The sequence below is a fragment of the Tupaia chinensis genome, unplaced genomic scaffold, assembly GCF_000334495.1.
Source record: "Tupaia chinensis unplaced genomic scaffold, TupChi_1.0 Scaffold000139_1, whole genome shotgun sequence".
Classification (NCBI taxonomy): domain Eukaryota; kingdom Metazoa; phylum Chordata; class Mammalia; order Scandentia; family Tupaiidae; genus Tupaia; species Tupaia belangeri.
Window position 1 is genome coordinate 6,611,360 of NW_006159609.1, and position 21,122 is coordinate 6,632,481.

Sequence of the window (21,122 nt, forward strand, 5' to 3'; positions counted from 1 at the left end):
ATCACTGTATGATTATACTTCATAAAATAGACTCATAATTTTAAAATGTCCATAATAGACATTTGAGGTTTTCTTGAAAAATCTCAGTATCACTAGATAGTTTCACTGAGACTCAGAGATAGGATTCATAAGCTTTTTTTTTTTTTTTTTTTCCTTTTCTTAACTGTAGGGGAAAACACAGATAGCCCAGGACTCAGAGATAAAGCAGCTGGCTGTTGGATTTTACTCTCTCTGAGTGTCTTAGCTTTATGACCTTGGGCAAACCGTGGATTTGGCACCTGATAAGTGGGCACAGTATTAACCTGTTTACTTTCCAGATTTGGGAGAATCAAATGGAAGAAACAGTTAATATAGACATTTTAAACATTAAGCCGTATTATATAGCTATGCAGTATCGTCAACCTCAAAGCTATGCATATTTGAATATTTAACTATCGAGTGTTCCTCACCTCACAACAAAGGCAATGGCTGTATTTATCTTTATGGCATTACTGTTGCTGGATGGCACTAAATGTATTATCAAGAATCAATCAATTAAAATAGGGCCAGCTGGAAGAGTATTGATTAGAACAGCTGGAGTCCACACGACTGACCACATAGTTTGAGTCCTGGACCCAGCAGCTTGAAAAGTATGGTGGGTGCATGTGCATGCCTGCCAAAACCCTTGAAAGGAGAACTAGAGAAGGGATTGTGGTGTGACCATCTCTGGGGAGAGGGCATGCTTTCTCACATTACCTCTCTCGCTTGCCCTGTCTCTCTCTGGTGAACTCATATGTCCTTTGGCAAAATGATACATAAATCATAGCTTGTGATTTATTTTATTTTCCCATGATGTATGCTGCAGAAAAAATGAATGATATTCAAATACTGCCTATTGATTTTTGGATATATTAAAAATGAAAAAAGGAAGAAGTCATGAATAAACAATATGTCCAGTGGTGTGCTGGTAAACACCATCAGATTTCCAGGGAAAGGATGGGAATGGATGTCTTGTTTTCACATTTGCCTAATATTTCTGTGTTATAAATATTGGGCTGTCAGAAAAGTTATGATACATTTTTACATAGAAAAAATACAGCATGATTTTTCTGACAACCCAATACTTTCACTGTTGGCCTGCTATATTTCAAGCTATCCATGCAACATTACTGAAGACAGACTTGGATAGAGATTTGTGATATCATACGATCATGTAGTATTCCCACAACGGAGATACAACTGACAAGAATAATTTCAAGGGCATATATAAGAGTAAAATGTAAAGTAATTAAGAAGTAATGAGTTTTGAGTACTTGTAAATTTGTTTTAACAGAATTGACTTGATTGTTTATCAACTGCTTATCGTTGTTTAGCGTTGTTTATTGGTCATGTTACATTTCTGAAAGTGTATCATTTGACTTGTAGAAAATACGAGCTGCTCTAGCACACACTTGAACCTATCATTTTCTGTAGCACAATTCCAGCACCTCACTAGGATATTTTCCACAGTTTTCATAGTATGTAATAAAGCATAAGGTATGTTCTTCTTTATCTCATGGCAGGAATTTTATTTACTTAAATATTAAAAGGGTTCTTACTGAGACCAGCAGATGGTGTAATGGTTACATCACCATTCTCCCACATGGCTGACTGTGGCCCCCATCCCAGAACTGGAAACTCACGCCAGACACATGTGCATGTGTGCCCAAGATCCCAGGAGGAGAATGGAGGAGACGGGACTGTGGCATGGCCATTGCCCCTGGGCTATGATTTCTTGCTTTCTGTCTATTTCCCTGCAGCACGCCTCCTATAGCAAAAAAAAATCTCTCTCTCTCTAAAGAAAACAAGGTTACTACTAAGGATATTTTAGATCCCTTTTTGTTTTTATAATTGCAATCAAATTAAAATACCTTTCTATGTTGCACACTGATTAAGATGATCAACATTTCATATGTACACATGGAGTAAACCCTTCAAATTCTAGATCGCTGTTACAACCAGTAGCTCTGGCCAGCAAGACAATGGACGCTAGGATTTTTCAAATCTTTAAATTGTAATTACAATTTACTTGATGGCCACAATTCTCAGTGAAGTTAAAATACATAGGATTCATTCATTGTTTTTTATAGAGCTAACACAGTACACATAAATCTACTTAGTTATAGATTAAATATATCTAAAAACAGTTCCTTACTCCATGGTCCTCTAAGAAGAACTATTAAGGGCAAAAAGATTCCTACCAACTACTTACTGTTTCTTCCCTTTCAACTACCTTTCAGCTTCATCCCTAATTCTGCATTCTTCTTATTCTCCTGCCTAAGTTAGGAGAAAGGTTTTCCAGTTTGACTAAATCTGAGTTAGGTCTTGGTTCTAAAAACCTAAAACTATGAAAATAAAACCTATTTGACATACTACAAGCAAAAACCATTATTTAAAAAGTAGCATGGGGAACAGCAGATGGCATGGTGGTTAAGGTGCTGGACTCCCATATGGCTGACCGCAGTTCAAACCCCACACCTGGTGGCTTGAAAATCAGGACAGGCATGTGTATACATGCCAAAATCCCAAAAGGAGAATGGAGAAAAAGGCATTGTGGCATGGCCATACCCCCAGGAAGCAATGTCTCATTTTCCTTCTCTCTCTCTCTCTCTCTCTCCCTTTCTTTCTCAAAAGATGTTTTTCTCCAGTGAGCACTTGCACATAATGGCAGAAACCTGAAGAAAAAGAAAAACAAGAGTAATGTGGATTTTTTTTTAAAGTTAAAAACAACATAAGTTTATGGCATAAAACTAAAACAATAATCAAGAATCTAATAAAAAGTATTTCATCCTGGGCAATCACTATTAATATTTGCAATTATAACAGATGGATGGATGGATAGACAGATAGATATACAGACAGACATGTGATTAGATATACTGTATAAAAAATTTATCATCTTACATAGAAGGTTTTATCTCGTATATCTTTTTACTTAACATTTCTATAGATATAACCATTTCCTGGTATAATAATTGTTATTCTTTTTAGTACTTGGAATATTATTTTTTCTTTTCATTTTGGTGTGGTCATAGGATGTGTGTACTTGCTGGAGAGGGATAAAGAGAGAGAGAGGAAAAGAGTGATCATCCCACCTGCAGCCATGCTGTGATCCCTTCTTCTCTCGGGATTTAGGTACACATGCATGTGCATGTGGCACGATTGTTGAGCTTCTGGGCCCTGGAATAACATAATTTACAGTTGTGTTATGGGACAATGAAGTTAATTTTTAGATGCATAAGTTGTTTTCTAGTTTTTGGAGTTGTAGATAATGCTAAATTAACAAAAACTTTCATCGTTGATTGTTTTCTTAGATCTATCCCAGTATGTGAACTTTCTGGTTCATAGAGTACTGATACTCTAATGTGCTTTTATTATATAGTGAATTTTTATTTTAATAACCTTTTATAAATACAGCAGAAATCTCAATTTTTCACTACTCCCCATGGTTTTTTTTTTTTGTTTGTTTTTTTTGGTATTTACAACTACAGTGGAAAACTATGGTGTTAGTATTACAGAAAGGTTTATGAATGATAGAACTTGTGATACAGTGAAAGATCTTACTTCTGACAAAAAAGAGAGCAGAGTTTTTTTTTTTTAATTAATTAATTTGTTTCTTAAGAGTCGGTTTTAAACCATGCATTCAGCACAAACTATGAATGTAGTCATGTTGCTTAATGTCTGTGTGCTATTTCCCCATCTGTTATGAAATGCATTGTGATAATTATCTTGAGCAATGTTATCAGGATTATAAATAATATACGTGATGTGAATTGTACAAAGTTGGTGCTGGGTGTATGGTAGTAACTTAAAAAGGCCAGGAATAATTTCAGAAAATACAACCATGAACTGAATTGGATTTAAGCCAAAGAAATAGAGCTTTTCTCAGCATGTGAAATCAGCTCTTTAATGACCTTATGTGACCACGACCTGAATTTCACCCCTTGGGCCAACAGTAAATTTGGTTTTGTGAGTCAACAGCAATCCGTTCATAATTATACCATTATCCAACCCTCCATGAAAATCCATTCATGCATCTGCCTTGTTCTTTGGAGAAATTAGTAGGCCAGTACTGCCCATGACCACTGCAAAAGCTGAAAAACAATATTCACTGTAAAAACACATGATGAAATTAAAAGCAATTGATTTTCTATAATTTATAACATATATAACTTATATATACAATGCATGTTCACTAAATATATATACATATATATTTAAATATGTTTTTGAAAACATATATACACATTTATGGTTATCTAAGTACAGCTAATACTTGCAAAACAGGATGTAGATGCAAGATTCATTTTGGATAAGTTCTTTTATGTAAAGAACTTTAGTAGTTAAGACTTTGCAAACATTTACAAAGAAATTCTTTCTATGATATTTGAATTTTAAAGCAGTGAATCTGTTCAGCTATATGTCCCTTTGTCCCTGCAGGGATTTGACCCTTTATTTCTACAGCAGCTGTTCTATTTAGAATTTTGTGATTTCTTATTGGAAGGACTACGATAAAAGCTTAACCTCACTATCTGCCTTTAACTTATGGCATCTAATAGATCCTCTACCCAAAGGGTGAGAACGTGCCCCACCACCAGGCCATTTCTAATTCCCCTCTTTATTCTTTGGATCAAGAAAGAGGTAGTTTGTGTGTGTGTGTGTGTGTGTGTGTGTGTGTGTGTGTATGTGTGTTTTAATTTTTCCATGAAATTCACTGGTGAGAGACAGAGAGAGAGAAAGTGAGAAATGACCTTCCAGGGCTGATGGCCACACCACAATCCCTTTTCTTTCTTTCTCCTCTCGGGATTTTGGGCACACAGGCACACATGTCCAGTGTTTTTCAAGCCTCTGGGTCTGGGACCTGAACCAGGATCGATCATGTGGGAGTCCAGCTCCTTATCCACCATGCTACCCCACAGCCCTAAGAAAGAATTAGTACTGATCATTTGGAGTTATAATAACACAAGCAGGGCATGCATTCTCCAGATCACACTGCCCCAAGAATCCTCCTTCTTTACCAATTTCTGGCACCTGCTTAGACTATAAAGATCAGTTTTTGACATCTTTATCCTCCATTGTCACTGGAGTAGTCTTGCTATCCTCAATTGATCAAACTACTCTTTTTCTCAAGAATTTTCACTGGCTCTCTATTAGCCTCCTATACATTTCCACATGTTAATCAGAAACCTTAGTTTGTCTTTAGACATCATTTCCCCAGAAGGGAGAAGTGAACTATCATTTACAGAGGGCCTAATGTTATCATGGAAACATCACACCGAACACTTTGTATTAATAAACTTATTTGTCTTCCTTGCATAATTCTATATTTTGTTACACACACACATACACATACATATCTGTTTAAAAATGAAGAAACAGAGCTAAGTCCTGTTTCTCTGAGGACATAAGCTGGTAAGTGACAAAGTTGGTACTTTGCTCTTCTCACGTCCCCAGGGGAAGAGAGCTTGGGTTAGGTTCTGTCCAAACACTGAGCATGTGTGAATGCAAGGAGAACTGAATGAGTCTAAGCAGCAAATTGAATTAATCATGCTGTATAGCTATCGTGTTGATTTTAACAAGTTAATGAAGTAAGACAATGGACACGAATAGCCCATTAGGAAAACACAGTTATAAATGTTCTTTCGGAATGGTGTAAAACTATGAAGTTAGAACAGTGATATAGGGAGAAGGAAAAAAAATACCAGAAATAAGGAAAATACATCTTTACATGAGCAGGAAACAGGACCACTGAGAAAGAATACATAAGAAGGTAGTTTTAGCAAACATCAATGGCTCTCTGAGGGCGGCCTGAGTCTGTAAAGGGATTGAAGATGAAAGATGCTGACAACATAAAATGTAGTTCAAGATATCAGGCTCCATTAACTCGATATGCCTTTTAATTTCAGTACAAGTAACTAAGAATGACCCTTCTGAGAACAGAAAACTATAAAACGTTAATGCACATATTCTCCTTGTTATCTGTCACTTAAAAACACCTTGTTTTCTATTTAAAATTTTTGTCCTCACAGATAGTTTCTTTTTCTGCCAGTTAACTATTATTTACAATAATATTTTTCTTTCTTCTATGACTGTCTTGAATCATATAGAAAGCCATTGTTGTAATTAAAAATATAGACATGAAGTAGAGAAATTGGGACCAGCAGATGTCATAATGGTTACATCACTAAACTTCCACATGATCGACCATAACTCAAGTCCCAGACCTGGAAGCTTAAACTCATGCTGGTTGCGTATGTGTGCATGCCCAAAATCCTGAGAGGAGAATGGAGGAGAAGGGATTGTGGCATGGCTATCCTCTTTGAGGGAGGGGAGGTGATTTTTTGCTTTCTGTCCTATCTGTCTCTGTCTCTATGGTAAGCACATGTGCCATATAACAAAAAGCTCTCTTAAAAAAAAAAAAAAGGTACATAAAGAAGAATAATGAGGCAGCTATTGATCATGGGTGGCTGACCATTCAACAGGGAAAGTAGTATGTGCAGATATGTACCCTGTCTACAATTATTCTAAAATTCATTTCACAAGTGGTATTGAGGATTGCAGGGTTTAAAGGATAAAAGGAACTCATTTAGTTTTGGAACCACAGAGAAGATGCTGCAAGGTGAGCAGATAAAGCAGTGTGTGTAGACAAGAGAGGCAGATGACCAGGATTCAAACTCTCTTCTCACCTCATATCTGATGTGTAAGCCTCTATGCCTCACTTAACCTTTCTTGCTCATAATCAGAGATCTGAAACTTTGTCTTGTAGGTATTGGGTCATTGGATTTTTGCTTAGAAAAATACATCATGATTTTTCCAACAATCCAATAGATTGCAGATCTAAATATAGAAAGCAAACAATAAGGATTTAGAAGAAAGTGTAGAAGAAAATCCTTATAATTTTGGGCCAGGTCAAGAGTTCTTAAATAATCCACAAAAATATAAAGATTAGTCTTTTCTTTTGTCTTCCTCAAAAGACATCAGTAAGAGAATAAGAGGTGGAAACAACGGATTAGAAGAGGATGAGAAGATATTGACAGTGATCTGTCTGAAATATAACCGATGTCCACAATATATTTAAATATCTCTTAGAAATGGGTAAAGCAAAGACATTGAAATGGATAGAAGACTCAGCAGTCACATCTCAAGATTGAATGTCCATATGCCCCAGAAATATATGAAAAGGTGTTCAACTCAATTAATTACCAGAGAAATGCAAAATAAAACCACCATATGATTTTTATCAGAAGGGCTGAAGTTAAAAAGGAAAATTCCATATGTTTAAGCAAATGTGGAGGAACTGGAACTCACTTGCCTTCTTAGTAGAAGGGTAAATCGGTGAAACCATTCTGGTGATTTTGTGACAGTTTCCAATAAAAGCAAATGGTTTCTCCCTATGACATACATAGTAATTCCATCCCTAAGGATATAATTGTATTCATTTTTCATAACTGCTGTAACACATTACTACAAATTTAGTGGCTAAAACAACACAGGCATAAATTATTGAATAGTTCTGTAGGTCAAAAGTGTGAACAGGTCTCACTGGGGTAAAACGAAGATGTCTGTGTTTCTTTTTAAAGCCTCTAGTTAGAATTTGTTTCTATACCCTTCCTGGCTTCTAGAAGCTCTCTGTAATTACTTGGTCTGGGCCTTCTTCCTCCATTTTTAAGGCCAACAATTTTGGGTTTCTCTCGCTCTTTTTTAACCTCCCTCTTTTTCTGCGCACACGCACATGCTCATGTGTGCACATGCACATACACATGCATGCATGAAGGCTGTCAACTTATGAGGACTTGTGTGATTAGACTGGGCACACGTGAATACTCCAAAACAATTTTCTAGCCTTAATTCTTTCCTGGTGTTGACAGATAGGGCCTTTGGGAGTAATTAAGTGATTGGGGTGGGGATCCTATGATTGATTCCTGGTGAGTTTATAAGGAAAGGGAATGAACTCAGAGCACACACATGGAGGGACATGGACATACTCATTTGTTCTCGTATAATGTGATGCTCTCCTGGCATGGCCCTTGGACCTCCAAACTGTGAATTGAACAAATTTATCTTCTTTTAAATTACCCAGATTCAGGACCTCCAAACCGTGAGTTGAACAAATTTCTCTTCTTTTAAATTACCCAGTTTCAGGTATTTTTTTTTTATTTATTTTAAATAGCCAGAAGACAAACTAGAACACATTGAAATTGATACTAGAGAGAGTTCAAGATAAGGATATAATCTCTAGAAAGAGTTTTTTGGCCTCTTGTTAATGGAATCATATTAAATGCCTAAGGCAGAAAGAGATGTGAGGAACTGTTTACATTTTATGTAGACAATTCCAGTGTTTTGTTTTTAAATGCTTAATTACATAGCTTAACTCAGAATTACTTACAACTGTTCTTCAATTGATAACTTACAAATGAGACACGTTTAAGGTAGAAGACACTATGAGACTTTAATATAGCACTTATGAGCTTCCTCTCCCTGCCGCTACTGCTGGTCTTCAACATTATAGTGTCCGTGTACTACACGGCCGCGTTGCGTAGGTGCGTTATCTCAACCCTCTTAGGATTCCCTCCAGATGAAGACATTGAAGCTTATAGTGTTAGAAGGCTCTTATGGTCGAACAGTTCATCTACTGAGCTCTCTGAATGTTCAACTTCGGCTCCCCCAAATTTCTTAAAAATTTCTTTGGGTAATTTGAGTCACTCTAAGTCTCAATCCCTTCATTTATTAAGTGGAAACAATAGTATCTGCCTCATTGAAACAGGTTTTATGACATTGAGTGAGATATTAGAAAGAAAGCATGCAGCCCAAAGAGCAAATATATCCTATTATTGCTTAACGTGACCCACTTTAGGCCACACAGAGTTGCTGTTGTGCAAATGAAGCCTAGTTAGAGTACCTAGAGCTGAAAATATTAGTTAGTTGTGTGAAAATACAAACAACATACCTAATCAGAGCAGAGCTCTTACTGGGAATGGGAAATCAGTACATCTCAGAACTGCTGGAGTAGGGAAGAAGTCTCTGTAAGAGTATTTGCTCCTGGGGCCGGCAGGTGGCATAGCGATTAAGGTGCTGGATTCTCACATGCCAACTGTGGTTTAAGTTCTGGACCTCGTGACTTACTATCTTATTTTCCCTTTCTTTCTGTCTCTTTCTGACCAAATTAAAAAAATAATAACAAACGGAATTAAATAATAAATAAATAGTACTTTTCTTAAAAATATATATATATTTGTTTCTTAGAGAGCAGATTGTTCTGGCTGCAGGATTGAGGCCATTAGTGAAGGAAGGTGTTTTAGAGAAATTTTAGGTTCACAGCGAAATTGAGAGGAAGGTACAGAAATTTTCTATACACCCTGAACCACCCCCCTACATGTATAACTTCCCCATTATTAATATCCCTTACCAGAGTAGTGTATTTGCTATAGTTGCTGAATCTCTACTGACATATTATTACCATAAATCTGTAGTTTACAGCAGGCTTACTCTTTATGCATCCAATGAAAATGTTATTCAGCACCGAAAAAGAGAGCTTTCAACTCTGAAAAGAATGGAGTGACTTAAATGCATGTTACTAAGTGAGAGAAGCCAGTCTAAAAAGACTACATACTATATAATTATACATAATATTCTAGAAGCCCAAACTATGGACATTGGGAAAAATCAGTAATTTCTATGATTTAAGAGGAAGGAGCGGATACAAACCCATATGTTTGTATTTGATCCACTTTGCATCTTTTACCAAGATAATTCTGTTTATTGTTTCCATGTTTGATCACAGTAGAAAACCTTACTGAAAAAACTTCTTGAAGTAAAGGAACATATGGAAAAGAAAATTATTTTTTCAAGACTTTCTTCTTTAGGAAGAATTTCTTTTAGCAATAAGTACACATGTAAATATAAATATTTTGATGTGTATGGCTGTATGTGTAATGAATACATTTGCATGCTATGTGAATTGTGTGTATGTACACATGTGTGCATATGTACTTATACATATTTGTTAAGTAACAGTCCCTCACATACATGCAGTAGAATTCCAATAACTGGCTTTCATAACTAGATGGCTATTACACATATTTGTGACTTCAACCATAATTTTCATTAATGAACACCTTTTAGCTATTTTACATTTTGGTCTTCATAATAGTCATTTTGCTTTGTACGTAAGGAAATTGAGGCCTAGGGATTTTAAGTGACTTATTGCAGGCACACCGCTGAAGTTCATGTGTGTAGAGTGGGAATTAATTGCTGGGATTTTTCAGTTCACATTGCAGCTAAGCCACAGCATTCCTACTGTGCTATTTCCACTCAACTGTATACATAGACTTCTCACTCTATTTCTCTCTCTCTCAGTTTATTAGGTTTCTCTACATAAGGATGATACACATTCTTGTCACTTGTATATACAGATATATGTAAATGTGTGTGAATAAAACTACATGTAATTTATTTTACCTAGTTTCCAATCAAAGCTGAAATAACCACATAATTAGACAAGATCAATTCTGTAAGTGTTTATCAATTACTTATACCATGTATTCTGATAAACTATGCCATTATCAATAAGAATCTTATGGTCTTGTAAGATAATTGTGTTAGTGTGCTTATATTCTGTGTAGTATAGAAACATAGAGTAGGGAATAGCTCTTTGGTGACTTTCGTCATGATGGTTTTAGGAGACTGAATTCCACTGATACATATTAGCACTGAAAAAATGATACCATCTCATTTAATAAGAGCACGATGGATAAGCCTACTTACTCAGCCATCATATAATTTTGACCCTCAGATAACCTAGTATGTATAACTCCAAAGATGCTTATTAAATGGTTATGAATGAGTGTTATCTATTGTTTTTAAGTACACAATGTCTGTGTTCTTCACATTGAGCTAAAAGATCTATTTTAGAGTTTATCATTTCTTTATTCTATGGGGGAAGAAACCATGTGTTGTGAAATGAATTCACAAAGGTCACAAATTCAGAGATATCAAAACATGCTACTATTAACCAAAAACTGAACATGCTGTCAATGAAGAACTAAGTCCATTTCAAAATCATAATGAAGCCTGATTTAACCCAGTTTAATACAATATTACTAACTTCTTAATTTATAATTTTAATAAATTAATTGAACATATATAAGATAATCTTCTACCCATAACACTACTTTTCTGCTTCTTGCAGATGTCTCCTGTGAGCATTTATATTTGTTCTGGGTGAAATTTAGGTCTACGGTGTTACCCTAAATGAGCAGAATTATCAACTTCGTGTATAATGTGTGTTAACTGTTACAGCATTAGTTGTTGTACACACTGGAACTATTGCTTTAGGCAATGAATGTTAAATGAAAGGTCATGACAGCAGGGCCAGCATGTGGCATTGTAGCTAAAGCGTTGAATTCCCACATGGCTGACCACAGTTCAAGTCCCAGACCCAGTGGCTTGAAAAATCACATCATGCCCAGATTGAAAAATCCTGAAAGGAGAATGAACCAGAAGGGATTGTGACATGGCCATCCCTCTTCAGGAGTGATTTTTCACTTTTCCTCTCACTGTTTCTTTCTCTTTTTGGTGAGCACACGTACCCTATGGCAAAAACCTTTATAAAGAAAACAGAGGGACCAGCAGTTGGAGTAATGGCTGTGTTGCTGGACTCCCATGTAGTTGACTGTGGTTCGAGTCTCGGACCTGGTGACTTAAATTCACACAGGTTATGTGTGCATGCGTGCATGCCCAAGATCCTGAGAAGAGAATGGAGGAGAGGGGATTGTGGTGTGGCCATTCGCCTGGGGGGGGGTGATTTCTCACTTTCTGTCTCTCTGTCTCTCTCTGTCTTTCCGGGGAGCACATGCACCCGATAGCAGAAACCTCTCCAAAAACAAAACAAAACAAAACAAAAACACAAAAAAGAGAATGACAATAAAAAGTAATGTTGTAAGGCTAAAGAATAGCAGTAAGTGTAGATACCACAGGCTGTAAGGGAGGGGAGTAGATGACAGAGCTCCCTCTTGGTGGGAAGAGCAAATGGGAGAAATATGTAACAGAAAAAAAGAATGTAAAGTACTGTTGAAAATGTTGGATGTGGCAATATCCCTGACTCGACTGTCATGTATTGCATGCGTATGTTGAAAATCCATGATGTATTCTATAGAGATGTACAATCATGGAATCTATTAATTTTTTGAAAATCAATTTAAAAGAGAATAGCAACATTATTTACGTATTAGAATAATAGCTCTAAAAGTTTGCTTAAGTGACTAGTTAGGCAGACTTTGTAATACTTTGATGTTTAATAGTCTGCCAGTGGCTCTTATAAAATGTCAGAGGACTTAGAAATTGACACTCTCTGTGCTTGATTTAAAGTAGTTTTTGGAGTGCAAAGAATTGTGACTCTTAATTCAAAGCTTTCAAATCATAAAAACAAATGCTGTAGTGGAGAGGCTGTATATGTAGGAGGAATAAGCAGCCTTAATACAAAAGACTTATAGGCAACCCCATGGACGGTTTGCAGGGTGATTAATCAATCGCCCACATGCACAAGCACCTCTACACACTTTAACAACATGGCCCTTAAAACATTCAACAATTTCCTACAATCAATATTTTAAAGTCCTTACTGCTTTATGTTTGGACCCAACAAAATAACTAAATGATTCTGGAATGAAATTACAGTGTCCCACTTTGGTTTTATTACCAATACCCATCAATTAGTAAGTACAAGTTTGTCTCCATTTCCTTGCCATTGAATACTATGAAAGAACTGCAAGTAATTTCAATGCAGGACTGATGTGCCACCCAAAGTCTTTAAGAAATGAGGTCACTTTCAAAAGACAAATAGGAAAGTAGCCCAGAAAAAGTTCACACTCTGGAAGAAGGAGACCAATTGAGTCTAGACTTTTTCAAAATGCAGATGCTTCTTGACTTACCATGGGATTACTTTTTAACTGAACCCACTGTAAAGTGAAAATAGTGTAAGTTGAAGACATGTAACATACCAAACATTAGCCTAGTCTTTCTTAAATATAGTCAGAACACTTTTATCAACCGACAGTTAAGCGAAGTCATCTAGCATAAAGCCTATTGTGTGTGTGTGTGTGTATGTGTGTGTATACACATATATACATACACACACATATATGTATGTGTGTGTGGGGTATATACATATATACATTTAATGTCTCATGCAATTCAGTGACTACTGTACTGAAAGTGAGAAGCAGAATAGGTGTAGAGTACCAGTTGCCTGCCCTCATGATTGCATGACTGACAGGGAGCTGCCAGCACCCCAAGAGTGTAATCATACTATATGTCACTAACCCAGGTAGAGATCAAAGTTCTAAGTGCAGTTGCTACTGAATATATTGCTTTCCCCCATCATAAAGTTAAAAAAAAAATTATGGGGACTGTCCATACAGAAGACGACTCAGCTTTGTAAAAAGAAATGGGAAGGGGCACAGGTGGAAAGATAGGACAAGCATTCAGAGGTACGACATTCAGAGAGTGGTTTCATTTCTAGCACAGTTTCTTACACATAGGTGTTTATCCATCAGTCATTCTCTTCTTTCCCTTTCCTGGCAATTTCAGCATAGTAGGCAGTCATTAATCCCTATTAAATAAGTGTATAAAGCGCTTGGGGTCTCTGTCATTGAAAATGCTTAGATAGAAATGAAGAAATTCACAAATTATATCAGGGCCTTTCTTGGCAGTGACGTCTCTGCTAATTGGATGCTGAGAAACACTGACCTTGACATCTTCGTCTGTCTTAAATTGAAGCTAACTGGCATTGTCTTAGCCATCTTTTCCACTGACTTAAGATATCCATCTGGGACCAGCAGATGGCATAATGGGTACATCATTGGACTCCCACATGGCTAGGATTAGAGTCCCAGACCCAATAGCTTCAAACTCACGCAGAGCTATGTGCATGCCTCAAATCCCAAGAGGATGGAAGAGAAGGGATTGTGGTGTGGCCTTCCCTCGGGGGTGGGGCGGGGTGGGGTGTGATCTCTCGTTTTGTGTCTTTCCAGGGAGCACACACACCCTATAACAACAATCTCCCTAAAAATATTTAAAAATAATAAAAAGGAAAGATATTCATCTTGAAGACCAGAACCTCTGGTAGTGAGCATATTTATTATTCAGGTTTAGACAAGGACTCTGGTCTCTTAGAAGCCTATGAGCACTCACACACAGACGCATGCACACACTGCTCATAATATGCAATTACTGTTACAGGACAGAAAAACCAAAGTGAAAACTCTGCTTTAGAAATGTGAGAATGAGGAAATTATAACGGCCTCTATTCCACGCTTCTGATGGAATCCTATTTGACCAGTGTTGTGAAAAATTACAGTTGAGAAAGTCCCTTAAGTTTAAGTTGAATCTTCTCTGTGAGATTATTCCCTTTGCATTGATCTGCATGCTCCCTGGTTCTGAATTCTAGGAAGGTTCCCTGTACAGTATCCTCCATGAAGTTCTGAAATGAGTTTCGTGAAAGGCAGGAGTAGCATTTACAGCTTCCGCTTGTCAGTGATTTTTTTCTTTTTTTAAGTTTTCTCATCATGGGCTTTTAAGGTGATATAAATTCCCTCAAAAGCTTTTGAGTTTTATAATTTATACATTTCAGTCAGTATCTTGTTAACACATAGTCAACACAACCGAATTACTTTCCTAAATAGAAATCTCCTATCGATGTATTTCTTTGCTTCTTCAAATCTATTGTTTCTTCTCTCTTCTCCCTCTTTCATTCTTAATCTGAAGTGTTTTGTTTTGTTTTGTTTTGTTTTTTGAGGTTTTTGCACTAGGGTGCATATTCTCACTGAAGTAAAAGATACACACGGGACAGTGAGAGGAAAAGTGAGAAACCACCCCCGCAATGGGGATGGCCATACTGCAGTCCCTCCTCCTCCACTCTCTTGCTGGGATCTTGGGCACACATGCACACACACCCACTGTGATTCTCAAGCCATCTGGTCTGGGACTCGAACAGTGGTCAGCCATGTGATAGTCCAGTAGTGTAACCACTATGCCTTCTGTTGGCCCCCTTAATCGGATTTTTGACAAAGAACTTAATCTTTTTGTTTGATTTAGAATTATTAGTAGTTGTCTACAGTCCTCCAAGTATTTTAAATGCATATACAACAAAACTCTCCAACTATGTGAGGCCACAGATTTTTCTGAACTTCCCATTTAAACTCTCATGGTAGCTGATAATGACAGAACCCACCCCTTTCGTTTAATATATTGCTAAAATCTGCCAGTGATAGTTAATGCATACTAATATTTTGGCTCTTTAACGTCTCTTCTCCATAAGCTGTAAGCTAATAGGCATTTGGTCTTTGATGTTGTAAGTAAGAGCTCTACCATTCGTTGAATGCATCTCTATGTTTTATATATACCCAGATAGTAAACATTGTAGGCCATCTGACCTTATAGCCTATAGCAGCTACTCACATTGGCCTTGTTAATACAAAAGCAACAATAAACAACAAATAAATGAATAAACACAGTGTTTTTCAGAAAAACCTTATATACAAAATGACAGCTGACAAGAGTTCAAGTATTGGAGGTAATTCTCATTTTTCTCTGACTAGGTGCTTGCTGTAGAACTACTTTCTCAGACCATCTGGGTCTCCTTGAGTTTCAGTGTAAAGTGGGGAAGCTATTACATACAGGTAATTTTAAAAAATAATTATTTATTAAATTTTATTTATTCATTTATTTATTTTTTAATTTGATCAGAGAGAGACATAGAGAAAGAAAAAGAAAGTGGGAAAGCAAGCCACCAGATCCAGAACTTGAACCATAGTCGGCCATTGGGAATGTCCAGTGTCTTAACCACCATGCCACCTATTGGTCCCCTACATACAAGTAATTTTAAGTATCATATATGGTAATGTATGAGAGGTGCTACTCAATGAGCAACGACAGAGGAAATGCACATTCATCAGACACATTATCATGACATCAGTTCTCTGTCCAGTGTTTTCTTATAATATGAAAGTCAATTTGAATATACGTATGTTTTTTAACAGAGTAAAATTGAAGAATTGGTGCATGTTTACCCTTTTATTTCTTACCTTGATTTTGGTAGTGGATGCTCAATAAATCTTTAACTAAGGACTTGAAGACTGGTGTATCTGAATCATCACGTACTAATCACAGGAGACCATACCATTGCTGCAGAATGGTGATTCTTCCCCTTTCCAATTTTATATTCCCTCCGGTAACTACATCAAAGAACGTGTATCTCAGCATGATAGAAATGAAAAGAGCACTTTATTCCGAGAAAGCTATGGGGTTGTTTATAGACATTGTGTTGTTGCATTTATCATCAATGGTAAATTTTAAGGACACAATTACTGTTTTTGTATTGATGGAAACAATTTTATAGCTCTGGCTTTAAAACAAATAATCCTATTCAGTCTTGTTGAAGTGTAAAATGATATAGATGAGAAAAAAAAAGTTATTGCTATGGCAACAGTAAAACCCAAAGATAATAATTTTTTTAAATTGAAGTGGTTTCCTTGTCAGATGAGGTTAGCTGTAGAATGCTGTGATACTGATAAAGGGCATAACAAGCGAGGGATGGTGAATTGAGAAAGATTGTTCTGAGGACATTGCAGCTCATTGAGATGTTCTCTTGTCCCTCGGAGGTTATACTTATAGTTCCTTAAAAGCAACTCCATAGACAACCTGGGGAGGGAAATTTCTATATTCCCTCCCAGAAATTAATTTTTTTTCCTGATGATCATGTGTCAACAATGTGTGAAGGAAGTTTTGCATTTGAAATGAAAAAGTACTGTCCTCAGGGCCAGACAGTGGTACAACATTCTGCATGGTTGACTGACATCCACCTTAGGGTCTAAAGTCCTCCCTGAGTGTGTAAAGCCTCTGTGCCAAGCACCCAGAGCTGGCTGAGGCTAGGGTGGATCAAGCTTCCAGACCCTGTTGAGATGCTGGACTCAGTTTCTATCTTTCTTGCTCATGGAAACTAAAATAACATTTAAAAATTCCTTTAATGTGTGAAAAAAAAAGAGATTATTTCAATTGATTTTTTTTTCCACATAGAATTTAATTAGTATTTAAAGTAACACTGTGTTCCAGGGATAGTGGTGAGTAGTGAGGGCATCAACATGAACAAGATTAATCTTTGTATTTGAGATGCTAATTAACTAGCAGAACACATGAGTAGGTAGGTCTATTTAATACAGTGCATCCAGTCACAGAGGTAGCACTTGAGTGCTATGGAATCAAAAGGAGAAATATTAAGCTCAAATTAGGATTCAAAGATTGGCTTGTGAACTAAGTTTTAAAGAATGGTTATGTCTTCTATAAACAAATTGAGATGGAAGAAAAAAATAGAAAAGCATCTAAAACAAAGCCCTGACATTACTTTTTTATGTGCTTTTACCATTCCCTGAGTTTTCGCTTGATTTCTTTTTGTTCTTGAACAGCTCTTTGTCCCTCTTATCTATCTGGTGAAAATAGTCGTTCTCTAAGAATCATCTCAAATATCTCCACTGTGTGAAATCCTTGTTGTTCTTCATAAGCACATCAAAACGCTGTCCTCTCTGTGCAGTATCAGGGCCATCCCCTGCTGTAATTCATATCAGACAGTTTGGCAAGTATTTCTTCTCTTGTTTATTTTCCTCTTTAAGGATGCCTTTTCGGTTAATATGATGGTTGGCAAACAATAAATCCTTATACCTTCACTAGTTGGAGAAATCCATGAATAGTATAGTTTCTTATACTATCTTTTTTTTTTTGGGGGGGGAGAGATTTTCACTGTAGGGTGCGTGCACTCACCAGACAGACAGAGAGAGACATAGAGACAGAAAGCGAGAAATCACCCCCCAGGGGGGATGGTCATGCCGCAATCCCTTCTCCTCCATTCTCCTCTCGGGATCTTGGGCATGCACGCACACGCGCCCGGCGTGAGTTTTAAGCCACCGGGTCCGGGACACGAACCGCGGTCGACTACGTGGGAGTCCAGCGACATAGCCATTACGCTAACTGCTGGCTCCCGATTCTTATACTATCTTGAATGATAGTCTTTTATCCTGGACTAGATTGCTAGCGTGTGTGTGTGTGATCTTTGGTTTTAAAGTAAGATCTCACTATATAGTGATCCTCCTGTCTCAGCCTCCCAGGTAGCTGGGACAGGTGTGTACTGTTGCACCCTGCTTTTATGGTGGGGTGAAAATTGAACCTGGAACTCTCATGTGGAATCAATCTGCTGAACAGTAATATATAGCATGTGTTAGCACAGCTAGCCAGATCACTGGCTTCTTAATATGTAAGATAATTTTTGAATCATCTAAGGAACTTAACTTTACATATATTAATGCATATCAACTATAAGCATTACCTAGTCATTCTCTGGATTGATCATTTTGATGGTACAGAGGTACACGTCAATAAAGGTGATGCTGTTTTTCCTCTTCCTCCATCTTAGATTAAACTGGCTGTCTATATGTGAAAGAAAATTGAAACATTATTACAATGGTATTAAAAGCTATATTTTTGATATTGTGAAATGCTAATAGTAGCATTGTTAACATTTCAGCTTTGATGTGACATTATAGTTTAAGTGAGTAATTATAACTATGTAACAACCAGAAAAATATTAAATTCTACTTTTCTCACGCATTTCTGCTTGCTTCTACTCTGTTATTAAGTGCTTTCCAAGTAATTAAGTCCAGGACAGTAATGGAAGTCCTGGGGAGAAAAAAATGTATAAAAGTCATTCCAGAAGAAGTTAGCATTAAAAATTGCCATTGGCTACTTAAATATCTCATGTCTAAAAATTTCCAACTGGATCTCTTTCAGCCTAAGTGCTTACAAACCACTCTGTTGTTTACAGGATTCAAACAGATTATCTCACCTGAAACTGTCAAAACTGGTATCAAACAGTATATGCATCAGTTATTGTATTAGCACCCCAGCTTTAAATATATATGGAGGTTCAATAAGTTAACTGACTTGCTCAAGGCTGTTTCACTAAGAGTTTGTGGAATCAGTTTTAGAAACAAGTTCTTCCCAAGATCTACCTTGGGAAGGTCTTTGTTTATTATGCTGTAGTGACTATCCAAAAGGATAGTTAATGAGATTAAAAACATCTTCTGGAATCTTGTCAATTGCTTAAAATATCACCTGGAGAGGAAACAGTATAATAAGATAAGCAACAGGTAAAAATGTAAAGAGTGAGAATTATGGCTCTCGCTGGCATTTTAGTGACACTTCTGATCAGATGGAAGTCACTTATTCTCAGTGTTCACATCTATAAAATTAAGATGATAGTAACATCCCTAATCACATTTCAAAACTGCCGTGGGTATCAAAGAGCATTTTAAACTATAAATCATTACCTAGTTAGGACATATTATCATAAAATAGCATTGATACAGGAATAAATACTAGGAGGGTACTACATCCTCCCCTCATGGTTAATACTCCGAATGGGTTTAGACGGTAGCTAAGAGACAGAGATTCTTACCTTGGCTCTGTTACTGTGCTACTTGGCTATGAGTGTTTGAAAGATCCCCATAACCTCTGTCTGTCTCCTCATCTGCAATATTATGTAAACCGGATAATCTCTGGAGCCTGTGCTGAACACGTATCTTCCTGTGTTGAAGGTCTGGGATTCTAACTGAATCTAGCCATACTCTTTGGCTTACTCTCCCTACTCATCAGCAGAATAAATTACAGAGACAGCTGGCTGGGGTTAGGGGTGCAGTCTCTGGCCACAGAATAGAATAAAACTAAGGAGATCACACAACCATCAAACAGATGACCGACCTCTCATTAGCAATGTGCTACAGCCAGTGACATACAGGGACAATTGCAGCTGGCATTCCCCTGATGTTTTGATGGCTCTTCAATTAGTTTGCCTGTGCTCTGTTGGTCTAAATTCATTCTCTGAAAACTCAAGAATTCTCACTTTGTTTAATAATCAGAGCTTGGGAAATAATCATTAAGCTCACACTTTATAGCACATCTACTGTGTGGTTAATAGCATACTATGCAATGGTAAAAATTTAAAAATGAATGACTCTCACCCTTCTGTTCTGGAAGGAGGATGCACTTTGATACCAGAGAGCTTTGTGTTCAGTGCTCCATCTGTTGCTTATTGGCTATATCTCTTATTTGCCATTATGCTTACTGAGTAATACCATCCCTGGCCCAAAAAGATAAAAAATAAATAAAAATTAAAAATCTTATTATTTGCTAATAATATTTCCTTGGGCTGATTAAGTATTATTTCTGTGCCTATGTTTCTTTTGGATAAAATGTAATTAAGAATACCCAATTTATAGATTGGTTCTGCAAGTAAGATGGGATAAAACCAGAAAGTTCTTTCATGGTAGGGTTGCTCAGTAAACACTTTATTTTCTTTTAAAAATTTTTTTTGCATATATTATCTTACATTTTTCTATATTCTAATGTGGGGGAAATAGTGAAGACCCTTCTCAGCACATATTTAAAAGTAAAATAATCTGTGTAGAAACTGTATCAACAAGAGAAGCTGTTAATTCAGTCTCAGATATGAACACAATGAAAATACAAAATTTAAAATGTATAATGTTCTTTATTTTTGAAAAATAAGTATTTAATTCAATTTAATTCATTACTATTATTCTTTCATTTGACAAGAGCAAGACAGAGAGGGAAAGTGATAAATCCAGCTGTCAGGTCCAGGCCACCGAGGGGAGCATGTCAGTGAGACACACAGATAAGACAAGTATGGTGGGAACCACATCCACACCATTCCCCATCCTTTCTGCCTGCCACATGGATGAGCTCCAGCAGGACTAAGCATCAGCCTTCTTATAGGGGTGCCTTAAGGTCGAAGAGGGCCCTCAATGAGATATACAGAGAAAGCTGGGGCCCTGAAGTTGCACAGTGGTAATGCAGCTGGATCCACAGGGGAAAGGTCCTTGTTTTGAGTCCTGCAACAGCCCTGAGCATAACGGACACACACCTGTGCCTGTTCCAGTGGCAGTGGGGGCAGACCACAGAGTGAAAACCCTGTTTGAGTTGCTGGTCTCTCTCTTGTTTTCTCTCTGTGCCTCTTATGCATAGAAGCAATAAATTAACTT

The 21,122-nt window shown here is 37.0% G+C and overlaps 1 long non-coding RNA gene across 2 annotated transcripts; it reads right to left on the bottom strand.

Moving 5' to 3' along the window:
- Positions 1-3,122: 3,122 nt before the first annotated feature.
- LOC102483449 (uncharacterized) lies at positions 3,123-19,930 on the bottom strand. 2 transcript variants are annotated; one of them, XR_001370118.1, is made up of 3 exons: positions 19,822-19,930; positions 18,392-18,492; positions 3,123-3,198 (listed from the first exon to the last, which is right to left on the bottom strand). It is a non-coding gene; the product is annotated as an uncharacterized LOC102483449 (long non-coding RNA). The 2 variants fall into 2 exon arrangements; XR_334035.1 differs by having other exon boundaries at positions 19,520-19,930.
- Between the last annotated feature and the right edge of the window lie 1,192 nt (positions 19,931-21,122).